Source organism: Lepidochelys olivacea (genome assembly GCF_965140295.1).
Source record: "Lepidochelys olivacea isolate rLepOli2 genome assembly, chromosome: 10".
NCBI classification, from domain to species: domain Eukaryota; kingdom Metazoa; phylum Chordata; order Testudines; family Cheloniidae; genus Lepidochelys; species Lepidochelys olivacea.
The window spans coordinates 25,948,856-25,973,112 of NC_140420.1; the positions used below are offsets into that span (position 1 = coordinate 25,948,856).

Here is a 24,257-nt window from a genome sequence, read left to right on the forward strand (position 1 = left end):
TAGTTAGGTTGACATAAACTGCTTTGCATTGACCTAACTCCGTAGTGTAGACCAAGCTTGGGTCTACACTGAAACTACTACAGCAGCACAACTGAGGCTGCACCACTGTAGTGCTTCAGGATAGACACTACCTATGCTGATGGAAGGGGTTCAATCCGAGAAGTGGCAGAAGAATTCTTCCATTGGCCTAGTACTATCTTCACTGGGAGTTAGGTCAGCATAGCTACATCTCAGGGGCGCAGACCAGCCCTGCGTTAGGGGATCTCTTCATGCTTTGCCCTTGAGGGGAGCGAGCCAGGGTCTCAGGGTTTCCTTGACACTGGGGGCTGGTCTACACTAGAAAGTTATGTCGACCTAGCTATGTCGCTGAGAGACCTAGTTAAGGCGACCTAAGCCCCATCGTAGACAGCGCTAAGTTGACACATGAATTGTTCCTTCGACTTAGCTACCACCTCTCAAGGGTGTGGATTTACTACAGCCACTTACAAGTAAGGCCTTGTCTACACTAAAGGGAAAAGTCGATCTAAGCTACACCATTTGAGTTACGTAAATAGAGTAACTCAAATCGACGTAGCTCAGATCTACTTATTGCGGGGTCCATACTATGCGATGTCGACGGGAGACGCTCTCCCGTTGACTCCCCTTACTTTTCTCGATCAGGTGGAGTACAGGAGTGGATGGCAGAGCGATCAGCGGCCGATTTAGCGGGTCTTCACTAGATACCACGAGCGCTGCAAGTGTAGACAAGCCTTAAGTGCTCTACACTGCTGCCTTGGCGTTTCTAGTGTAGACACACCCCACCACAAGCCAAACACTTTGTCTCCGGAGTCCAGAACTTTCTAAACTGCCCACAGCAGTATGAGGACAGCTCCTTGGGGAGCAGGGTTTTCAAGCCATTTGGCAGAAGGGCTGGTGTATTCTTGGGTGTATTCAAACTGTGAGCAGACCCAGCACTTAGGGCTCCCCCAGCCTGAGGCTTGGCAAAATTCACTTTTTAATTTTTTTATCATTCTGACGGATAATATCAACATTTATTTTTAAGCATTGTTAATTTTTATCCATTTAAATTTCCACAATTGCGGGAATTTCCGGTGGGCGGGGAGGTAGTGGGCTCAGCCCATCGGGAGCTCTCAGCCAATAATTAGTTAATGACAGTAGATCCTGCCATTCAAAACAATGAAAGCTTTGTACCTGGGAAAACGCAAATTGTCAGAAAGCACAGTGCAAATACCTCTCAATCAAACTGGAGTAAGTTCTCCAGCTTTTTTCTTCCTTTGCTTGTCTGTAAATGTTGATGATTCGTGATGGAAATATTTTTTTCATGGGGCTTGGGGGATGTACAGTAAAATCCCCGTTTACTCATAAAAATCGAGTCCTTCCAAGCCATACCCATTGTGCATGCAACCCTGAGCGCCGGCCCCCTTCCCTGCCGGCCTCCCAGCCTCCTCCTCCCCTGCTGCATGCCCCCAGCACCGCCCCTCCACGGTCCATGTCCCCCGGCCGGGGGCCCCAGCTCCTCCGCGCGTAGCCCTGTCCCCGCCCCGTGCGATTGTCTCCAGCTAGGGGGTGGCTCCCGCTTTCAGCCCTGCCCACCTCACCCCCCCCCCCGCAGGCGGCGCAGGCACCGGGCGAGCCGTTTGGCCCCTGGAGTTACAGAAGCTGCGGCCGCCGGAGCCTGCTGCACAGCGAGCGAGAGAAGTTGCCCTGGAAGGTGGGTGGACCGGGTGCATGCGGACTGCAGCCACATGCAGCGGGGAGGAGGAGGAGGAGGAGTGCAGGGGGCGCAAACGTACGGGGCCACCAAAGCAACTTGCACGGGAGACGGGGGAGCCTGGCCGCGAGGGGATAGTCCCATGCGCGGGGGGGCAGGCATGCAGGTTGTTGCAAGTTAAGCGGCATGCACCTGGAGCTGGCAGAGTTCACGCTGCCGTGGTTGCCCGGGCGGTAGAGGGGTGGGGCAGGGTATTGCTACAGGTTGCAGCTGGCTCTCCTGCGAAGCCATCCTCGAGGGGCAGGGGAGGCGGTGCAGGCAGGTTTCAGAGTAACAGCCCTGTCAGTCTGTATTCGCAAAAAGAAAAGTACTCCTTTTCTTGGTGCAAGCAGCGTGTGCTAGCCGGAGTGAGACATCCGGTTGTAACAATGGGTTGCTTTGCAAGTGGCTCTAAAGTAGAAAGCAGAACTCGGGGAACTCTCCGATGCTCCCCTTCTACTTTGCGTCCCCCGCAAGCCCCCAGTCTCTGGCGCGCTCCAGAGGCTGCCCCGTATGGCCTCGGTTGTGCCTCCTTTGCTGCTCCGGAGGAGCCCAAAGTGAAGTGCGTGTGCAGCCGGGAGGCTCAGTAAACAGAAAGCCTGGGAGGGGACTGTGCATTCCCCACCCAATGGCTGAAAGAAGAGATCTGACTGTGTGTGGTTGGGTTGGGAGCCAAGTAGTGGAGCCACCTCACGCTTTCCCCTTGGCTGATAGCTGATGCTCTTGCTTTAGAATCAGCTCGATGGGGCAAATCCTCTCTCTCTTCCCTCCGACCCCCCTTTTTCTCCACGCTTCTCCATTCACTTCTGAAGGGTGCCTTTTACATGACTGCCACGAACGCAGACTACCCGAATCCGGTGGCATACAAACTGATTTCTTCACCTTCATACCTGCCAGCATTTGAAAGCTATCAATAAGGACACGTGGGGAAGAAAAATGGAGACCTCCTTTTAACTGCTGAAATTCATTGGAGCGGGAGGGCTTTTTGGCTGGATGGAATAGGGCAAATGACAGATCTGTTGCTTAGTAGAGGCTGTCCATGCTAAACGGGGGCAGTTAGTATAGAAGGTTTGAAAAGGTCCTTTCATTTCAGTTTTGTGTGTGTACTGTAGCAGATTTGTACTTATAGAGGGTCTATAATTAGCATATTTGGTGACTGGACTTTTAAGTGCTGCCTGGGGGAAAACATTAGGTTTGGGTCTGGGCTCGCTCCTAACACTCACTGAAGGGGAATCACAGAGGTTTCATCATCTCTCTCATTCCACTGAATTTACTGTAACAAGAGGGAATTCAATCTGAAGACCGGTGTTGGCTCTGTAAACCTTTTTGGAATGCACATTTTTTCCCTTGCAAACTGTGAATATATAATTATTCCAGCAAAGGAAAACATTTTCTGCAGTAAACATAAATTTAGGCAATGCATGAGAAAGAAGAGCCCAGAAGACAAGCTCTTCACATAGGAAGGAAAAAAACAACAACCCTTCTTACATTATTCTGGACTTTGTAGGATAGACAGGAAAAAACAATAAAGTGCACAAAGTCTTTTATGTTGTCTTTTCACAGGGACAGTTGCACATTTCAAATAATAACAGTATTTCTTGTATTAATTAGCACCTCAGATTATTAAAGCTGGGAAAAAAACTAAGTCTAATTTACTTTGTTTTTTATGCTGTCCGTTCACACTTTGCTTAGCTCTCAACAATGAAAACAGACCAAGTGCACTAAGTTTCACTTTTGGGTTCAGTTGCTGCAAAATATGTGTTGCAAATACTACTGGGAGTGGATGTCAGTTTGTTTTTTTCCCTACAGTGTTTCTATAGGAATTTACAAAACTAATGCTAAGGAATGTTATTTACAAAACTTTATTTGGGGCTAGATATGATCTCTTTAAAAAGAGAGGGTGAACAGTTGTGTATAAATCGAGACTGTTTCAAATGATACTCTGGACACTTATTGTTTGTGAAGTTGAGTTTTTAACTGTCTGTTTTAGCTTAAATCATCTCTCTTATTTTTATATTCTTCCATTTGGCAGATATATTTATATCTCTTTCTCCAGCATTTTATTAATAATGGAGGTTGGCTCACCGTAGGTCTGATTTAAGCCTGATTCCTGTGTAGCTATTGTGATGGTAGCATTGAAATATGCCATGAAGCACTCAGATTTGGATCAGAGGATTTACCTGCGGGCTCTTATTTTTCATCCTAGCAAAGTGCTATATTACCTTGGCCAAATACTGTATAAAATTTGGCTGCCCAAATGAATTTTGGCTTGTAGTATTTATTAATTAATTTATGCTAGCACCAAGAGGCCCTGATCAAGATTGTGGCCTCATTTCTTTTAGGAGTTGTACACGTGTGGAAGTAGACATGGTCTCTGCACTTACAAGCTTACAGTCAGAAATATGTTCTAAGGTATACTGTAGGACAAAAAGAATCTGAAAGTTCAAATGTACTCAGAGCCTCCAATACCTATTGAAGTCAATGGGAGTCTTTCCATTGACTTGCAGGGGTTCTCACAACACATTTTTTGGTGGCCTCAGAGTGTAGTCACTAACTCTTGCTGGAGGCCGCACTGAAACTTTTTCCTAAAAAACTTAATTAACTTTAGGAAAAACAAATAGATATGCATGTGTACACATCCAGATTATTGCAGTTTATTTATGTAGGGTTTTTTTGCAGACTCAGTAATTAAAATAATGCTGTGAAAAGTGATATTTATATGTTTGTTAATATCATTTTTCACAGCAAGTCCTGGCAAGTTAAGACTTGGATGGAGGGGCCAGAGGTGAGACAGCAGGGGCCAGGGAGGATTGATGGAGGAGTGGGGGGTGAGGCAGCAAAGGCCAGGGGTGATGGATGGATGCGGGGCCCCGCCACCGTGTGTTCGGAGATGTGGGTTGGTGCCTGGGTTTGGGGGTCGGTGCCCTGGGCCGGGGATCAGCACCCACTGCCACACAGCCGAGGGTCAGCACCCGGAGCCAGCACCTGCTGCTGTGTGACTGGGGCTTGGGGTCTGCGCCCGTTGCTGCACAGCTGGGACTAGGAGTCCGTGTCCTGGGCCAGCACCCACTGGAGCCAGCTGTTGCGCGACCAGGACTGGAGGTTGGTGTCCAGGGCCAGCACCTGCTGGTGCCCGCTGCTGCATGACGGGGCTGGGGATCTGCGCCTGGGGCTGGGGATCGGCACCCATGGCCAGCACTTGCCGGAACCCAGGGTTGATATCCAAGAACAGTGCCCAAGATCAATGGCCAGGGCTGGGGGTTGGAGCACATGGCCGGGGGTTGGCTGCCGCACGGCCAGGGCTAGGGGTTGGCATCTGGAGCCAGCACTGGGGATCTGCACCCAGGGCCAGCAGCTGCTGGAGCTCAGGGTCGGTGCCTGGGACTAAGTGACTAGGGCTGGGGGTCTGAGTGCACGGATGGGGGTCAGCACCTGGGGCCAGCAGGACTGGGGATCAGCACCATGCAGCCAGAGCCAGGGATTGGAGCCCACCACTGCATGGCCAGGGGTTGGAGTCTGAAGCCCATCCTGGAGCCTAGTCTGCAGCCAGGCTCCCTAAGTCCCCGCCGCCCAACCACCCCAGGCTGAAGTCCGAGCCCCACTAAGTCCCTCTGTTCTCCCCCAGGTAGAGAACTGACCTTGCTCCTTCAGCGTTGTGCCCCACCTGTGTCCGCAGATTGGCACATCCAGGAGCAACAGGCAGGGAGTGGGATGGGCTGATGCTTTGCCCCAGGAAGCTGTCGTGGCTGCAGGGAAACCCGTTGGTGGCTGCATTTGAGAAATGGTGCTTTAGTGGCCTTTGGATCAGGTTCTTGTGTATGACACCAAAGATACCTGCTGTCAAACACCTATAGACATGTGTTTGAAATGTGTTCGAAAGAGATGATATCTCCCTTGCAGTCTGTACTAATTTCTGGGTACTTCAGTACTGGAAATTTGTAGATAACGTGGAATGAACTGGGGGAAGAGAAACCAGAATGATTAAAGAGTTGGAGGGCTTGATTTCTGAGAGAAGATTAAAAGAACTATGGGGGAGGGATAGCTCAGTGGTTTGAGCATTGGCCTGCTAAATCCAGGGTTGTGAGTTCAATCCTTGAGGGGGGCAATTTAGGGATTTGGGGCAAAAATTGGGGATTGATCCTGCTTTGAACAGGGGGTTGGACTAGATGACCTCCTGAGGTCCCTTCCAACCGCGATAATCTATGATCTAAACATGGATATATTGGTCAAATGGCCACTAACTTAGTTAGTTAGGCAGGGGGAAGTGAGGACATGGTAGTGTACAATATTTGGAAGTAGAAGCATCTTCCGGGAAAGAGGGAAATGTAATCACGATAGTCCAGTAGATTAAAGCTACGTATAATATAGCTTGTTAAGGGGTTTGGGTCCTTCATGATGAAAGATGCTACAAATGTAGCATGATCATGGGTGAAATTACATCTTAAATACCAGGAAGAATCTCCTGACAGATAGCTAGATTGATTACTGTGGAATAGTCTTTGAAGGAAAGTGGTGGAAGCCCTTTTTAAGGTTGGGGAAATCCTGAAAAGAATAACTTTCAGAGGAAGCCAGTGGGTTTTTACCTTGGAAATCTAGCTCTGCAGATATTTTGGATTTCAGTCAGGAAAGCTGAGGAGTAATCCAGGATCTGCCACTCATCAACAAGATGCCTGCTTGAAACTCAGTGGGGGACTGGAACTGAATGGGGGGCCAGCATTCGTCAGCTTTTCACTTATTATAGAACCAGAAAGAGACTTCTAGCAAGAAGACTGGCCACCGTCCACCCATGAGGTTGGAACAGCAGGTGTTGGGCCACACAGCGGTGTGCAGATCATGTCCAATTGATCTGTTAGCCACCAGAAAGTGCAGGAAGTTGATAAGTTCATGTAAGAAAAAGGAAACAAAAGGCTATGTGTGTTCTTCTAGGAGGTGATAGGTTTTTTAAAAAAAGTAAACTGTTTACTTCTCCCGCGGGTCTGTTGTGTAAAATAAAAGGACGATCAAATACTCTATAGAGAAATGGAGGATAGATAATGGTGATTTGGTGTAGAATCATAGAACCATAGGGTTAGATGGGACTGCAAGGGTCATCTAGTCTCATCACCTGACAAAATTTAGGATTTGTTGTGTCTAAACCATCCAAGACAGATGGCTATCCTGACTCCTTTTGAAAACCGCCAGTGAAGGAGCTTCCTGGACTTCCTTAGGCAGTTTGTTCCATTTTCCTACCGTTCTTGCAGTTAGGAAGTTTTTCCTGGGATTTAATCTAAATCACTGTGTTGTAGTTTGAACCCATTGTCTCTTGTCCTGCCCTCTGTGGCAAGAGAGAACAGTTTTTCTCTATGCCTGATTAGTCTCTCTCAAACTGCACTAGTAAAGCCAAAGAGAGGAATTACATGAGTTCATCCAAGTAATTACCATCTCTTCTGTTTCAGTGCAGAAAAAGAGGGTTTCCTAAAAAGGTTCCAAAGAGTTGTTTTGTTTTGTATTGCCTACCTCCGTATAATATTGTCTTTTCATCATGTCCAAGGCAGCCCTCTGGGAAGACAAGTTATCTTCATTTCCTCAGACTTCTAAACTGTCCTCACTTCATTTCTTTTTATTACTCTATGGTAGGATTGTCTCTTGAGGGTCACAGAGGGTAATTCAAAGCTGAGGTTGATGCTGTAGTAGGTTTGAATTGTTTTCTTGTTCAGATCTGTAATTCCATTGCTTTAAGTTGACCTCTGCTAGCTGGGTAATGGATTTGTAATTTTCTCTCAATGCTCTTTTTCATTTTCATACTCTGTGTGTGCAGATTTGTGGTATCTGATGTCTGACTTATGCCACCAAGAATAACATTAAATGAGGCAAGAGAGAACCTTCATTCACCCCATGGTTCTTGTTCAAACATTGTTGAGGCCTCACGGCTTTTGGAACATTAATTCCTGCAGCATGATCTCTGCTTTATGTGAATGAGGAAGTATCCTGGCAGAAAGATTGTGACGTGACTCTTCATAAACAAGCATATGCAGTATCATGTTAAAGGAAAACTTCACCCATTTTTCTCAGCTCAGTAGTATGAAAATTCACACATTAAGAAGCAATTCATGAGGGATGAAATTCATCCCAGAGCAGAGAGTAAGGCCCTATACTTAAATGTGATCAGAAAAGTGTGTGTGTGTGACAGAGAGAGAGAGTATGTGAGAAAATTGGTTTGTGCTCTCTTTGTCTCTTTGATGTATAAAGAAGGCCTGAAATGTGGTTTTTTCATATATATGAAAATTATATGGAATATATAAAAATTATACTTGTGTTGTCCCCCCCCCCCCTCCAGGAATGTGAGACATGTCAAATCATATCTTCCCTGTTTTTGCTGTAGGGTTTATTGGTGACTCAGAGTGGGAGCTTTCTCAGAGCTAACTGAAGGGGTAGGGTTTAAATAGCCTGAATAAAAATTACTTCCCATCTCAGTTAATCAAGGTTCACTTTAATGGTTTCTCTGATGTTGTCATAATTCTACTAGTTCTTCATTCACTCATAGTCTTCCAGGAAAAACAGATTAGACGACCGGAATTTCTAATGCCAAAAAAACAAAACAAAACCAAAAAAAGCCCCAAAAAATCCAAGCAGGGGAAGAGATGTTGGGAGGTGGTAGTGGAGGTGAGGGAAACTTTCCCAGCCTCCGTCACACATCACAAAGAAACAAAAGAGTCACAGACGCCATTTTCTGTTCCTTTGCAAATCATCAGTGAGCCCTGCGCTCAAGTGGGATGTTTAGGGCCATTGTGCTGCTTCTCCTGCATGGGGATGAATAAAAATGAATATGGATAAACCGAAATAACAAATCCCTTTTAATAACAATTGCCATTTCTGAATCTTGTGTCAGGAAGTGACACCAGCCGTGTTAGAATACAGCATTAAGAGCCTGTAAGCCAGTTTCCAACCTGTGTTAATAATGTAACGGGCATAGGGGAATTAATGTTAAGATACGCTACATTAGCCATTGTTTGAATATTGGACATTTTATGCTAATCTAGCAGTCTGCCCTGGATTCTGCCCTTGTGAGGGGGAAACCCTGCTGGCCGGGGGAAAGTGCTCTGAAAATGCCTGCATCTTCCAGCGCTTCGGGGGCATGGTGTGCCTTCAAGATGATCTGAGCTTATACAGCCAGTCCCGCTAGGTTGCTTAGTGAACTCCCCCCAAACACACATGTGTGCCGGGCAGCATGACTGATTTAGGAGCTGAGGCTCCTCCTTCAGAGTTGCATGGAACCCTTTGTCTGAGACGGGTAGGTGCTGTGGGAAAGCAAGTTAACGTTGCAGCTAGTGACACCAACTCCCCTGTGGATTTCCATTGGGAAAGATGCTGAATTCAGAGAGGAGCATATCACCTAGGGGATCTGATTTCCAGTCCTCCCAGACTGATGTGGAGAGACATCCAGGGACCATGTTGGATTGGCTCTGCTACTCAGATCGCTGTGTGTGCTTCGGGTGCTCTGCACTGGGCCACAGAGGAAAGTAATAGGACCTTAAGTGTTCAATTTAAAACACTACACATTATAATAGGAACTAGAATAGTCTATTATTTTGGGCTTTGACGTTGCTGGTGCCCAAAAGACATCCCAGTGCAGACATGGCCGAGGCAATTAGGACTTTTAATTGTCCACCAATGGCAGAAACTGTGGAGAGTGTAGTGTAGACAGAAGTCCACCTTTCTTACCATAGTCCTCTAGCCCTGCTCTGTGTAGAAATGTCTGAGTCCCCTTTTCAGGACACCTCCATCAATGGAGAATTGAGGTCCAGGTGCCTTGTTATCAGAAGGTCCTGTCTGTAACTAAACTTGAACAAATATGCATCAGATGGCATACTGTGAATCCCCTGCTCCCCCTGGTCAGCAGCAGTTACCTGCACAAGTTCTCCTGTTAACAACAAATGCTCCACAGTGAGAAGAAGAGGTTGGTAACCAGGTCCAGTGTTTGCTCGTACATTTCTCTTGATCAATGAACTTTTAGGCAGCTGGTCTGAAGAAAATGGAGGCATTTTTCCTTTAGAGGGAGGTATGTGTTGAGTTGTGGAAATGACTCCATCCCCTTTAACCCAAAGCCCCATGTCTTGCTTCCAGAAGTGTTGTTTTTCTTCAGGTCTATGTATTTTCTGACACTGCTGCAGTTTCAGATAACATCCAGACAAGGAGTGTATTGTGTCCAGGAAACATTAGCTCTTGACCTTCCAGTTTACTTCAAAGTTTGCTTCTCTGTGTGCTACTGTGTTCACCAGAACCTAAGCAATAGGCAGAGTGAATAAGTCATGCTGCTGACAAAGCAAGTAATGAAGCAAAATGTTCTATCTAGATACTAATATAGGCCTTATCACCACAGTAGCTGGGCTCCTGCCTTCTTGGAAGTGGTGATAGGTGGTTTTCCTGGGCTGATGTGTGCATGCATGCTTGGTTGTTTCAAAAAACTGCTTAGAGGAAGTTGCTATGCTCTCAGGTACTTGATGAGAATGGAATAATCATCATATCTGAAGGCCATGTAAGAGTTGTAATCAACACTTAGAAATGCAACCTTGGCCGTTAGGCATTTTCTTTCCACAGATGCTTGTCCATGAAGCAGTTGTTGAAGTGTAAACAAATATGATTCAGTCTTTTCTGACCAAGAGCAGGATGACAATGCCAGTCAGCATAAGCATGGGAACTAGGGGCGTGGTGGGTGCTGCAGAACCCGCAGGTTTTGTGTGGGATCCTGGCCACCGACCCCACACCCAGGGTCCCGGTGCTGCTGGCCCCAGGCCCTGAGCTCTGCTCCTGGCCCCGTGCCCGGGGTCCTGGCTGATGCCAGCCCTGCACCTGTGGCTCTCCTCATGGCCTGGGGCTCTGCTTTGGGGAGAGGGGGCACGGAAAGGGGTAAGGGCGGTGCAAAGTAAAAAGCTTGGGGACCACTGGCTTTCAGCACCCTCGCTGTAAAAAGTGTTCCAGCACCACTGCCAGTCAGCACTGCTCAAAAAAGTATCCAGGCCTGTATGCCCTGCTAACAGCCAGCTAGTAAGAGGGAATGTGATCTGCTTTTTAGGTTTTGTCTTGAGAATGGTCAGTTACTTCTTATTTCAGATGGTACTTAGAGCAAATCTGTCAATAACGATTATGAAATAGGGCACAAGGCCTTTCCAAAGTGCTAGGTAGATAATGGTAGATGAAGGATTTTTGTTATAGAAAGGAGGCATGAAATACTGGTTAAGTAGAAGACTCCCAAGTTGGAAGATGGGTTCTGTTCCTGGCTTTGCCATTGATTTGTGTGGAGAAAGTGTGTCTGAGAAGTGACCCTGAAAGCGACATTGTAGGGTTCCATGGTTACTCATTCTCATGACTTCGAAATAGTGCTGATGAAGAAAAAGGAGGGCAGCACAAGATTTGGTGTGGACTATAGACAATGAAATGAAGTTGTTTTAAAGCAGGGATCAGCAACCTTTGGCATCCGGCCTGTCAGGGAAATCCACTGGCAGGCCGGGAAGGTTTGTTTACCTGCAGCGTCCGCAGGTTCAGCCGATCGCAGCTCCCACTGCCTGCGGTTTGCCGTTCCAGGCCAATGGGGGCTGTAGGAAGCGGCGGCCAGCACGCCCCTCGGCCCACACCGCTTCCCGCAGCCTCCATTGGCCTGGAACAGCTAACTGTGGCCAGTGGGAGCTGCGATCGGCCGAACCTGCAGATGTTGCAGGTAAACAAACTGGCCTGGTCCGCCAGAGGATTTCCCTAACAGGCCACGTGCCAAAGGTTGCCGATCCCTGTTTTAAAGGATTCTTACCGTTTCCCGGAATAGATGATACCCTACAGAAGCAGGTTCTATCTGGTTTTCCACACTGGACCTTAAAAGTGAATATTGGCAAGTGGAAGTGGATCCAAAAGACAGGGAAAGGACCTTTTGTCTTAATGCCAGCCCTGGAAGTCACGGTGGATTTTCAAAGTCCAACCAAGAGTTTGCCATTCCCACATCATCATAACAAAAGTACAATGCCCCTAGCCCTCCACACCCATTCTCAGTTGACCCCAGGCACTAGCATAATAAACACAAATGATACTTATGCCCTTGTTGACTTCTGCCAGTTCCATTGCTTCTACTAGGTTTACACCAAATTGGTGTAACTTTTGGTCCTGAAATTGGAACTTAGTTGATGCAAAGAGGTAATAGAATCCAGATTCACACCCATAGCTGTTGAGCTCACGATAAAATTGTATTTGCTCACTATTTGGCTCTGAGCCCATCTGTAGAGCTGGTCTGCAGAGTAGAGGTGCTGGTTTTGCACTGTTGCTTTTCAGAGTAAAGCTACTCTCACTTTTCTGTGCCTCAGGCCAGGTGTACATTATGGGCGCGACAGTGGCAAAGTTATTGCACTGTAGCTATGCCACTGCAGTGCCATAGTGTGGATGCGTCCTACACAATGGAAAAGGTTTTTCCACCTTCTCGAGTGACAGTGGCTAGGTTGATGGCAGCATTCTTCTGTCAACCTAGCTGTGCCTATGCCATGGGTGAGGTTAGCATACTGGGCTTTGGGTAAAATGGGAATAATAAGTTATCTTTTAAGGCTTAATTAATTGTTGTGTTAAAACATTTTTGAGCCTTGCTAGAAGATACTATAGAAGTCCAAGGTATTATACTTGTGTTTTTCAGACTGCCAGCCGGATGATCATTTAGTAGGATTAGTCTAACTTGCACTCTACAAAGGGTTAAAATGCTATCTGAAATGACTCCTGCCCCTCAGGCTGTTGTAGAGCTTGTGGTTTATGGGTATGTTGCCTCAGCCTACTACTGCTTTGTGCAGCCACAAATCTTGCTTATGCTATGTACTGATTTTTATTTTAATCAGTGTGGGAAAACAGAATTTGTTTACTGACCCTACTTGCTGTAGTATTAATTGTGCTATCAAGGCCTGGTTGGGAAGGGATCTAATTGGACAGAAGGTAAAGTGGCTACATTCTCTGTAATACAGGTAGTTGGTCATGTATACATTTGCAGAGGAAACAGTTTTGTGGCATTTGAATGTTAAATAGCACTTGTCCTATATATCTTAGCTAAATTAACTGAGAAGTTTTGCGTGAGACTCTAAACGTTTTATTTTGTATTAAAGTTGATTAAGCCCTTACCTTGAAATGATGCATAAGTGCTTTCGTATATTAAATTAGTCACTATTAGAAGTGTGACAGATGTTCTTGTTCAGAGCGTGAAAATCCAATTGTATCTAGTGTTTCTGGTCCTGGGAAAAATCTGAATGTGAATCTATGTGAGCAGACTTGAGTCTAAGGGCAGACAGCTCTGCTGCCTTTGCTGCTGCAGGGTGAAATTGACAAGACTTGGTTCAGTTTCACTTTGCTGTTGCTTTGGGAAGCCCTGGATGTATCAGCCTGAGCAGAGACCAGAGCTGGTCCCTAGGGAGTAAGATTCAGAAGTAACAAGAACATTCCATCTTTACAGCCAGATTACAAGAGAAAGATATGCACCTTCAATTGATGCAATTGTCTGCTGGCACAGCAAAGAGTATACACATTACTTCTCTCAGTCCGATTGGCAGCAAGTTTATTTTCAACCTGATCCCAATCTGTTTTATACACAAGGAGAGTAACGAGACAAGAACTGTGGCTTGACTGAAAGGAAATATAAAGCATGTTATATAAAGTATCATTAGCATGTTGACAACAAACACTCTAGCTCCAAACAGGTGTTATGTCTCCCAAGTGCTGTACAAACGCCAACTAATCCCCAAAACACCACTATGAAGTAGGTAGATATCATCCCAGTTGTATAGATGGGGACACTGAGGCACAGAGGTGAAATGACTTACAGAGGCCAGTACTGTGAAGCATTGTCAGATTCAGGATTACAGTTCAGTAGTTTCTGGCTCCCTCTCCCAAACTTGATCTGCTATCTTATGCTGTTCTCATTTAGGTTTAGTTTTTCAGTTTGTTTGTTTTGTGGCCTAACTTTGACTCTGAGTTTTTAATATGGTTCTGTTGTTGTGCTCTGATTGCTTGGCATTTGCTAAACTTTCAGGTGTTTGACTACAGGTTAGGGTAAAATGCCTCTGGGGTTGCAGTAGCTAGAGTAAGAGAGTAGTATTTATAAAATCCTATTGTCATTGCTCAATAAATCTGCCTTTTTGCCATGTTTACTATAAAAATTACTGTGGGCCCTGAAGTGGTTTAAAAATTGAAATATATTAATCCTGCCACTCTCTCCTGATTACTGCAACTGCTGATTTGGTTTCATAATTTTGTTTTTGAAAGTACAGATTCCCAGTCTTCAGTTCGATTGCTTAGGAGAGCTGTTCCATTATATATAAGGTGCGTGCTGTAGTTTAAATTATTCAGCAGTCTAAAATTCATTTAATTGATTAATAGGGGACGAGTTTCCAGAGTGATACCTGAACCACATCTTCTGTCAGAGCGTTAACTTGGTGAGGATACTATGAGATTTCTTTTTTCTTGTCTATTCTCATTTTTAGAAATACTTCAGCAGGAGAATCCCTTACAGGAGCAGAGGAAACTAAGCACTACTGTGCAAAGATGCAGTGCTGACCATCTCCTGCTACTGAAGGTCTTCTGTGGTGTGGTAGAAGGAGGAGCAGACCCTAAGGCCATGTCTACACTACAGCCTATGTCAGCAAAACATATGTCGCTCAGGGGCGTGAATATTCCATCCCCCCGAGTGATATAAGTTTCTCCAGCATAAGTGATAGTTTGTACAGCACTGTGCCAGCAGGAGAGCTTCTCTGGCCGACATAGCTACTGCTGCTCGTTGAGGTGGTGTTGTTTTGTTGACTGGAGAGCTCTCTCCCATTGGCATAGAGCAGCTACACAGGAGATCTTACAGCAGTGCAGCTGCATTGGTGTAGACATGTGCTAATATACAAAATGGAAGAGATGCACAGAGATGGGGAGAAAAGCAGAGAAAAGTAGCCATTAAATGGGCTGCTAGCGCTTCCCTGTTAGAACTCTGGTATCCCCCCTCTCTCCCTGCTTTGAGAGTGTGTATGGAAAATCTGCTCCTTTTGTCTGATGCTAATGGAATTTAAATAAGCCTGAGAAATTTGTCAGTTAGTGCAGGTTAAGTAGGTGTGTCATTATGTGGTGGGGGTTTTTTTATTTGTTTTTTGGTCAGGGGAGATGTGGGAAGAGACACTAAATTTTATGCATGTGGAGTATGGTTCTAATACTTTGTTGTGGTAGAATATCTACCATGGTCTTGAAAAGCTTGTTTAGGGACTAATCGATTTTCTGGGGGGTAGGGAGAGTTTGACAGATCAAAGACATTTCTTCCACCTTCTTCCTTCCTCCCCAGAAACTGAGAATTCTACTCCTCCTTCTCTACAGAAATTGAGAATTTGTCATTTACTAAGATGATAGATAATTGGATCTTTGTGACTCACTAATTGATACATAAGTAGATTGGTAATGATGTCTCAGTCACAAACTTTAGATGGATTGGTTTTAGAGAGTCTGAATGTTGGATTAGACTCAGATTATTAGACTCAAATGTTTAGGTTGATTTATAGAATGACGAATATGAGACGCTGAGATGACAGGTGCATTATTGCAGGGAGAAGTATAGAAAAGAAAGGGAAAAGACTTTGGTAGCCTGAGGTTACTTCACAGCACCAGTGAGGGGATCAAGTTATTTGTATAATATGTAAGTAGCTGCTGGCATCGCACCACAGCACTTGTTTCTTGCTGAAACATTTGCAAGGAAAATGTCCTTATAGGATTAATCTTTCTGAATCTGTCTTTGACTAATCCAACAGGTATTTGTGCTGCATAAATACTTACAAATATAAACCTACACTTTTTAATATGATTTAATTTTTTATCGAAGACCTTAGTTGGGGAGGAAAGTTAGGGTATGTCTTCACTTAGGGGGACTATACTGGCATAGTATAGCCCTGTCATGTAAGTGCAGTCTATACCTCCCCGAATGATGTTGGCCATGTCAATTGGGAAGCACTCCTCTGTTGTCATAGCTGCGTCTACACTGGGGGTTATGGCGACATAGCTATGTCAGTTGGGGTGGGTTTTTTTTTTTCACACCCCTGACCGACACAGCTATGTTGATATAACTCTTTTAAGCGTAGACCAATACTTAGTCGTGTTTTAATTAGTTCTGATATGTCTGTAACCACTTACACCTGATGCTGGTGGTAACTGTAATTGGAAGGACCCAGAATTCCAAGTGGTTTGGGAAGTTTGGCACTTGGTAACTTAATAAAACTGTATTTTGGAGTGCTGATGGAGTGGTGTGAGAGAAGCCATCCATCCAGCTCTGTTCTGAACTGCATTGCCCGACCTTCATGTCTGAGAGCCTTGAGTGTAAGACTTCTGCAATGTTCAGTGTGTATGTGTTAGCAGTAATTGAGCTGGCTGGAGAGAGAGGAAAATGTGAGTGGATACTGGGCCCCAGTCCTACAACTGAAACCATGTGGACAGCCCCTTACACTCCTTGTGGAGCTCTGTTGACTTCCTTATGATTTTATATCGGAACAGGAATCTGTCCACATGTTTTGAATTGGAGTCTTAGTTTGTACCGTATGCTTGTGTACTGCAAAAGTGGGAGCTCCAAAATGGAGATATATCCATAGCGTTCAGAGATTAGTCTGCCGTGCTCTAGTTTTTAACAGTTGTTGTGGTTGTGAATCCTGAATTTCTGCTGATTTAAAATTGTTCAGAACTTGATGATAGAACTGGCTGTTTGTTTTATGCTAACTTGCCTACATGATAGTATGTAATGAAGCAACTAACTAGGAATTCCATATAGAAGTAATTTGTTAGAGGTGCCCTGCAAAGGATTACAAAAATTGTTGAACTTGAGTCCCTTTTTTACTAGGATACGTAGAAACTATGAGAACATTTTAATCTCTCTCCCCCCCTTATCCCCCCCTCCCCCCGCTTCTTTACATTTAGAAATATTAGGAGTGAAACGTCTGGTCGTTCCTGGAGGACTGCCTGGGTATGCGATAATGTATGTATTGTGTGCTCCCACACTTTATCTGAACTTGGTTGGACCTTTGACAAAATATTCCTTTGTCCAAAGTGTATTTTAGTCATTGAAGTTGAATAGGTGTTAACAAAAAGTGCAGATTTAAACAGCCTGTTTAAAATATATGTATATTTTTTCCTCTCTAAGTAGTTCAGCTTTCACTCTTAACTCAAGTGACGGTGGCATTTCACTAGTTGTCCAGTCTTCCAGGACAGATGCAAAAGAAACAAGCAGAAGCCGCCCTCCACCAACTTTCCCATCTCTTCTTACTCATCATACAGAAGCAAATAGTAACACAAACATATTACCTTCTCCCCACCATCTACAGGTCACCATTAAATACCTTTGACCTAGCCTGACTTAGCGATATGGGCTAATGTATGGGCCCCCTCCTTTTGATATTTTGGTTTATTGATTGAGCTGTAGTTGAAAAAAAGTAGTGTCTGGATAACTATTAGCTTTGTTTTGGACCTTGAAGCTAGTATGCGTGATGGGGCAGAAGTTGCAGAGCCAACTGTTTGTGTTTGTTATAATTTATAACAAAGTAAAGCTTGTACAACTCCTATCTTACTGTAAGCTTTTTAAAGGTTTAAGTTTAATCCACGTTTACAAATGGAATTTTCAGATTTTTGAATGAATTACTTGTTAAAATGTATTCTTGCTAGGTTCTGCAACAGTTATGTAAATGATTCAGTAGATGAAAAAAGCTCCAAAACACTTTGTGGTTTATGTACTGCAAAGGGCCACTTCTTTCAACCCCAATTAATTTTGATTAGCAGTTTCTAAAGGCTATCGAACAAATATGGTGCAATGAAAATAGTTCTTAATTGCTTATATTGCTTTCTGGACGCTGTTGGTTCTGAGTCTGTAAAGCAAATTTGAAATACAGTACCTCAAATTTGTTTTACACATTTATTACGCAACTTCCTGTCTTGAGAGACTGTTCCAAAATATCCCCCAAATATACAATTCCACTCCTCTTTATTTTGAATAAAGCCACCTCTGTTATGCAACTTATTTATTTAGTTATTTGTTGGTGTCCATAATGCTGTCAAGACAGGTTTCATGGAAGTATTTCGTGATTGAACTATCCTTGTGAGTTCATGAAAAGCAAGAAAGGAATCTCTGCAATTTTCACGGAATATGTATATAGTACTGTTCACACCCATATGGCTTAATTTAACTTCACAACATAATGTTTCATTTTTAGTATCTAAATACCACATTCATCCTAACGTTTCAAGCTTTTGGTAAGCATCTCAATCAAGTGAGTAGCTGGCAAGCTATTAAAGTACAGTAGAATTTCAGAGTTACAAACACCCTGGGCATGGCGTTGTTCGTATCTCTGAAATGTTTGTAACTCTGAACATAACGTTATGGTTCTTTCAAAAGTTTACAACTGAACATTGACTTAATACAGCTGCCATAAACATACTGGTAAGGGTAGCATAAAATCCCTCCTTCACCTGTAAGGGGTTAAGAAGCTCAAATAACCTGGTTGGCCCAACCTGATCAAAAGGATCAATAAGGGAAGAAGATCCTTTCAAATCTGTGGGGCGGGGGAGGTTTTGTTTGCGTGGTCTTTTGTTGTTCTCTCCGAGACAGAGAGAGACCAGGGCAGAAAAAAAAACCCTCTCCTAAAACCCTACCAGAAATAAGCATCTAGATGACAAAAATTGTAAGTAAAGCAAGGAAATACGTTAGATTATCTTTTGTTTTAGCTTGTGAATTTTCCCTATGCTAAGCGGGAGGTTTATTCCTGTGTTTTGTAACTTTAAAGTTTTATCTAGAGGGGAATCCTCTGTGTTTTAAATCTTACTACCCTGTAAAATTATCTTCCATCTTGATTTTACAGAGGTGCTTCTTTTACTTTTTTCTTTATAATAAAGTTCTGCTTTTAAGAACCTGATTGGTTTTTAGTGTCCAGTCTCTGATCACCTTGTTTACCTATTTAGTTGGTATATGATTCTCAAGCCTCCCATGGAAAGGGGGTGAAGGGCCTTGGGGGGATATTTTGTGGAAACAGGAACTCCAAGTGATCCCTTTCCTGAATCTTTGTCTAACTCACTTGGTGGTGGCAGCGATACCATCCAAGGACAAGGAAGAATTTGTGCCATGGGGAAGTTTTTAACCTAAGCTGGTAGAATTAAGCTTAGGGGGTCTTCCATGTGGGTCCCCACATCTGTACCCCAGAGTTCAGAGTGGGGAGGGAACTCTGACAACAGCTTTGAAACTTTACTACACAGAAGAAAAATGCCACTTTTAACCATCTTTATTTAAATGAAACAAGCACAGAAACAGTTCCTTACCTCGTCAAATCTTTTTTTTTAAACTATCCCTTTTTTTGTCTCTGCTGCCTGACTGCGTACTTCCGGTTCCAAATGAGATATGTGGTTGACTGGTCAGTTCGTAACTATGGTGTTCGTAACTCTGAGGTTCTACTGTAGGTAACTGACACTTGCAGTTTCTATAGAAAAAGCTCAATCCTGTTTAAATATATATTTTTAGTTGTATTTTATTTTATTTTATTTTTTATGGTGGAAAGAGGGAGCGCCTAAAGGTAAATTTTTTCAAAGCACCTCAGTTCATGTTCAAAAATGGGGTGTTGGAAGCAATATAAGCTAAATTGAAAAAAAGGTTCTCTAATTCCAGAATAAGAGTCCACATGTGGTGTCATCCCGGTATAGCTACAGCTTTGTAGTTATACTGGCATAGTTATGTGGGTACATTTCCTCATGTACACAAGTGCTAAATCACTTAGGCACTTTTGAAAAATGTCACCTTTTTCAAAGGGTCTGGGATAGGCTTTTTCAATAGAAATGAAATAAATCCTGGAACCGCATGCATCTTTGTTATTTGAAGTCGATGCTCTGCCCACATGCACGCAGTTGCAGAAATGGGGCCTGAAATTTGTAACAGAACAGGATAGGAACCAAAACGCATGTGCTACTCTATGCTACTCTGCCTACAGAACAGTTGCAGTGAAGGCACAAGTGATAGGAAATTCAGATTGTTCAGATTAATCCCTTTCCATCTGTAGTTCAGTTTGGAGATAGATAAACTCATTGTGACTGAAGTCTATCAGTAAGGATGGCATAAAAAGTATTACATATTGCCTCTCTGCTTCAAGAACAAGCATAATAACGAATAATAATGAGTTGATGTGGGGTGCAGAGATCTATAACGGCATGTGCATTCTTTGCCATGGGCCATAAAACATTGATTATGGAACATTGATTACACATGCTGATCCACATGCTTCAAGGTAACTTGTAGACAGGCTAAAGCTTTAGAAACACTTGTTACTACGCAGGAGTGTTATCTAGTGGTAAGGTGTATGCCTTTATCTGTCTCTCTCTTATTTTTCTTTTAAACTCTAGGTGAAAGCCTCCCTCACCCCTAATATGTGTGTGTTAATTACATGAGTAAAATTCATTCATCTTTACACATACAAAACTGCACCTCCCCTTCCCCCCGCCTTCCTGCTCTGGCCTGGCTGGTAGCATCCTGGCACCCTTTCTTTCCCTTGCCCTCATTCAGTGTCCTTGCCCCTCCATTCTTCCTCCCTCCCCAGACCCCAGTTCTTTCCCCATTGTGAACTCCCTTCCATGTTTCCTTGTTCCATATGCTCTCTCCCTCCTCTCCACAGTCCCCCTCCACTTTCCCCGTGTTCTGCCTGGGCCTCGTAGGGGGACAGGGTTAGCTGAGGGCAGTAGACCTTGTTCCCACTGGGAACAATAAGAGATGGCAGCCATCTTTACTAGGAGCAGCCTCACTTTTACCTGAAGAGACTGTGGAGAAGTGGCAGTCGCCTTGGCTGAGGGCAGTATATGGCTTCCATTCCATTGAGAGCCATGGGACATAGTAGCCATTTTAAGCAAGGGAACTTGGGGGGAACGTGAGGAAAGCTCCTGCTTTCTTCTGGCTGGATCTGAGTGCAGCATAGATACCCAGAACCAGGAAAAATGTAGTAACAGTGTGAGAGTTGGCAACTCTGGAGCCGGGGTCTGGTACTGGGACCCCTGGATTCTGTTCCCAACGTGGGAGGAGAGCTGTTAGAACAAGGGGCTGCACTGTGGAGGGGCTGAGATCTATTCCCAGGCCAGTCACTGTTCTGGCGCAACTGGCGGCCTTCTAGCTGGGTGCTGGGAAATGCCAGGCTGTAACATGGCAGTCTTGCCGCAGAAACCAGCAGGCCGATCTTGCTGGGGCAAGTGCCTCCTGAGCCGGGCTGAGTGCCCTCCTCCACTCCCATTGGCTTCATTGAGTCAAGGGTGCTCAGCCACAAGGCAGAATCGGGCCTCAGGGAGTGCAGGTCCTGAAAGGAAGTGTCCTTTATAGGCTTACTTGACTGTCCTGATGCTTATAGGATGGTGAGCTATATCTCGGGTCGGGGTAGAGGAAAGATTGTGAGTGGGGGGGAAAAGTGGGACAGCATAATAAGTTGCTGTGGCCTCGTCTACACACAAACTTGTGCTCGTTTAATGAAAGGTATAGTTATAAATGATTCAGTTAACCACTGCAAGCTAGTATGTAGATGTTCTTATTTCATGTTAAGGTTTTGCTTAATCCTGTGAAGCAAACAAACAAAAAAGTTAAATCAAAGCAAGCCACTGAATTTGAAAGTAGTGTGCCCACACTAGGGGCTTGTACCATTTAACTAAAGCAGTTTATAAACTGATCTAGTTAAATCATTTCTCAGTCCGTGTAAACAAGGCCTTAAGCAGTTTCTAAACCAATTTAGTTAAATCTGAACAACTTCTGTGTGTAGACAAGGCCTTAGTTTTAAGATTCAGGCAAACTGAGCAAATCTGCATGAAATAGGATAGTTTAGATATCCAGATCGCTTGGAGAGGGAGTTCAGGGTAGAGGGAGACACTGTCCTCTTCATAGTTTGGTTTTAGATAAGGCCCAGTGATGTTTATTGAGCCTGGAGGATGAGCCCCCTGTACCAATTTACCTGTGGCAGGCTGCACCTAGCTCACTTTTTTCTGTTTGTTTAAAAGCATCATTTTAAGGTTCCTGATTGATTCCCTTCTGCTAAGCCTGTGGAAGCAAGAAACTGCAGCAGCAGTGGTGAATATCATATTACCCAGAAGAGAGAGTCTTGACTTTTTTTATTTTTGATAGGGCTGTCTACAGGATATTATTGAATAATGTTTGTACCCTGTATAAACCACTGAAATAATATGCATGTTGTCTGATGCACATCTCTCTTCCATTCTCCTCCTTAAATCTGATATTGTTTAAATGGTGTCTTCTTGTGTGTTTACATTATCAATAGAATATACTGACCTGAAAAAATGCCCCCTAATTTATGAATGCACCTTATAGATTGTGTTTATGCCTGATTCGACCTTCTTGTAGACAGCTCCTTGCTATGTAGTAGCTGCTTTCTTCTGCTACCTCCATGGAAGGTTTTGGTAAAAAAAAGGTTAGCTACATTCTTAAGCAAAGATTTTCTAAGAGTTTGCCTTGCACCTAATGTATCTGCCTACTTTGGAATTAGGTTTCGAATGTACCTGGGGCATAGTCTGGCAATGCCAAAGTTGTTGTTAACATACTGCGTGATTATAGCAAATGGTCTCTTTTCCCAATGCTTGTTTAATTAGACATGAGAGCATGACTTGTGTGTCATAGTGCTCTCTGTGTTTTGTAAAAGCATCAGCACCTCAAAAGCACAGTGCAACCGCTCTGGACTTTAGTGTTAATTGACGTATCTGTAGGAGTCTTGGAAAGTTTCCTCATATGCAAACTAGTATATTACTAAAGGGGAAACTCTTGGACAAGCTATTTCACAATCTTTGTTTTGTAAGTACTTGACTTTGCTGTGGTTTGGGAATAGGAGCTCAGTGCTCTCAAAGGATGAGTACTTTGAACAAAGCTTTGAATGTGCACCTGGCATGTCAGAGTATAGTTGAAGGCTGGAGAAACCTGCTTGTCTGGTTGCCTTGGCTGAGTAGAAATTTTGCATATGTTGAAAGGGATAGGAGTCTTACGAGGGATTGACACCACATTTTGGGGCAGAGCAGTTTCTTCAGGAGAGGAGAGTGAGAGAGCAGAGTCGCCTAAGTGATCCCTCTTCGCCGGATAGGAGCAGGGAGCAGAGGATGGAGAAAGGTATTTGTAGAGTCAGTTTCATCAATACTAATAATTTTCTCCCTTGTTGAAAACACCCTTGTGAACATCAACAGAACAGGAAAACCCTTGAAAAAAGATTTTTAAAAGGAAGTAAATTCCGGACACATCATCTATCAGAAACTGGGGTTTTAAAAAATTAGTCAGCTTCACAAATGTGGTGTTGACAGCGTCCCTTTAAATCTAATCTCATGCCACAGGATACCAGGCTTTATGCAGAATAGCTAAGCAGGCCTGTTTGTGCCTCTGCACATGCAGTCAGTACTGTATCCTCTCAGGGACCACTTTCAGGCACACTACTGTCTTCTGTCCAGCTGATGTTGTGCCCCAGCTACAGCGAGCCCAGGTCTCTTCTTCATGCTCTGATGTTACTGCACATGGAGACATTGGAATATGCCCAGCTGAGTTTTCAAATGATAATCTCTTTGAAGCTGTATGGACTGGATGTAGATGCTACTGTGTTTTGCGAGTGAAAGAGAAACTGTTCATAAGGAGCTGGTCTACCTTGGGAACTTCCGTCGGCCTAGCTATGTCTCTCAGGGGCATGAAAAATCCACACCCCTGAGAGATGTAGCTATGCCAGCCTAACCCCTAGTGCAGACAGTGCTAGGTCTAGAATTCTTACATCGACCTACCTACTGCCTCTCGGAGAGGTGGATTATGTATGCCAATGGGAGAACCCCTCCTGTCACTGAAGTGCTACAGCGGCATATATGTACCCAAGCTGAGAGATTTCTTGAAATGTCTCTCATAACTTGTCTGTTTAGTTTCATGGTCCCTGTCCTGGTCAAAAGTGAGATTAGATTTCCTTTGTAGTCTATTATGGTGCCAGTAGGAATTCATCACTTTGGGAAAATAGTTTCTGCATTTTTTGAGGGGCTGGAGGCTTCGTTTAGGGTGTGGGGTGCACAAAGAGGACAATGACAATAAAAATGACTTTTTATATAGCCTACAAATAGGGGTATCTTTTGCATAGTTAATATTCTCTCCCCCTCTAACTTTTTAACCTATCTCAATAGGTTTTTGCAGCACTTAATAGGAAATTTCATAATAAAGATCACAATACCCCAGAGTAAGGAATAGCTTCCATGTACTGTTACTGATGTGATGTGTATTTGACAGATCCTATATTTATATATCATATGTTGGCGTTCCCATGTCATTCAAATGTTCTATTAGTTGTTTGAAAAAGATAAACAGCAAAAAAATACTTAGCATTCTTGTGTATATGCGTGTGTGTGTATATCTATATATATTAGGGCCATCAAGCGATTAAAAAATTAATCGTGATTAATTGTGTGATAAATCGCACTGTTAAAGAATAATAGAATACAATTTATTTAAATATTTTGGATGTTTTCTACATTTTCA

General features: G+C 44.0%; 1 protein-coding gene across 1 annotated transcript in view; it reads left to right on the plus strand.

Annotated features, from left to right (window-relative positions):
- The first annotated feature begins 1,574 nt into the window (after positions 1–1,574).
- CARHSP1 (calcium regulated heat stable protein 1) overlaps positions 1,575–24,257 on the plus strand; it is a 56,761-nt gene continuing 34,078 nt past the window's right edge. Inside the window, exon 1 of the mRNA XM_084640782.1 lies at positions 1,575–1,711. The gene's annotated coding sequence lies outside the window, so the exon portion shown is untranslated. The remainder of the gene's footprint in view (positions 1,712–24,257) is intronic.